Genomic DNA, 1,424 nt, shown 5'->3' with positions numbered 1-1,424 from the left:
GGGATAAGGAAGAAGGAAGAGAATAAGATAAAAGAGAAAAAAGAAAAGAAGCATAGGGACCAAAAAAAGGAGTGCAAAAATGAAATTAGGAAAAAGGAGGGGGGGAAATAAAAGCGAGAAAAGAAAAGAAAAAAAAGAGCGAAAAGAGAGAATGAAGTGGAGGAGGGGAAGAGACTTTTTATATGAGGAGAAGACTCCTATAGAACCGCCACTAATCCCAACAAATTCCAGCAACAGCTCCCTGGAGATGAATGCAAACTAGAAACAACCAATAATATAAAGATGAAAATAGAATGGAGAACACTAATCCCAAAATAAAATAAAGAGAAAATAAAGTGGCACTTTAAAAAATGGTAAAATGGTAGCAGTAATAATACTGGTTAAAAATAAGAAGGTAGTAATTAAAAGGGTAAAATCAGGTGATGGAAAAAGAAGAAAAAAAAAGAAGAAAAAAAAAAGAAAAAAAATGGTTTCTTAGTTAAAAGATGAAAAAAGAAAAAAAAATTGCAGAAGTGAAGGTCCTTCGGTTCTTCTATTCTTCAGTGTGGCTCACCTTAGACCTGCCAGGTATTCAGGAGAGTGTTGAGTTTCCCTGCAATTCACTGTTCCTCTGTGTTGTAAACCACAGTCCTTATTTTAAAGCAGGTCGTATTTGTTTCCCAGACTGCCTTATTTTGTGTTTAGCAAAGAGTCAGTTTGTGGGTCAGCCTCTGGGTGGCAGTGTTCTGGGGTTGGCCTCTGAGGCTATAGGGCCTCTCTGTCCAGTGGAAGTTCACTGCCCAGAGCTGGCTGCGTAATAGTTACGGGCGCTATGTTGTTGCTGGGATTGAAAATCCCTCTATAGGCCAGACCCTGTTAATTCCCAGGGACTGATCAGGTTATTTTAATCCTTGATCTCCTACAGGGTGGAATCTGGGTGTGGCTGTGCTCCTTGCCTGGGGGCTGGGGGGAGGAGTCTCACTCTCCGGAGAGAATGGCTGCCCCAGTCCTGGGCTCAGGGGTGTCTCAGCACTCAATTCGCTGCCACCTCTCCCGGCTCCCCCTCTCTCCCCAGTCTCTCCCCAGATTCCACTCCTCTGCACACTCTCCCTCTCTTCAGCACAGGTGAGTGTCTGTATCCGAAATGTCCCATGAACAGGATTCAGTGAAAACAAACAAACAAATGCCGGCCACGGAAACAGGGAAGGCTTGGTTTCTGTAAGCTTCTTCTCTTACCAGGACTGCATGGTCTGGTCAGCTCTTCAGGCTGCCCCCTTTAGGCTCAGTCCTCTGTGATCACAGAACCCAGCTCTCAACTCCCCAGGCGGCGCCAGGAATCCCGCGGTTCTCCTTTCCCCCAGTCAGGGGCTGTGCCTGTCCCAAGGGACGCGGCTGTCTGCCACGCGGTCTCCCTCCAACTCTCTTGGCTCAGAGGTCTGGCAAAC

The sequence above is a fragment of the Myotis daubentonii genome, chromosome X, assembly GCF_963259705.1.
Source record: "Myotis daubentonii chromosome X, mMyoDau2.1, whole genome shotgun sequence".
Classification (NCBI taxonomy): Eukaryota; Metazoa; Chordata; class Mammalia; order Chiroptera; family Vespertilionidae; genus Myotis; species Myotis daubentonii.
The sequence above is the reverse complement of the archived record's forward strand: the minus strand, read 5'-3'. Positions refer to the sequence as shown.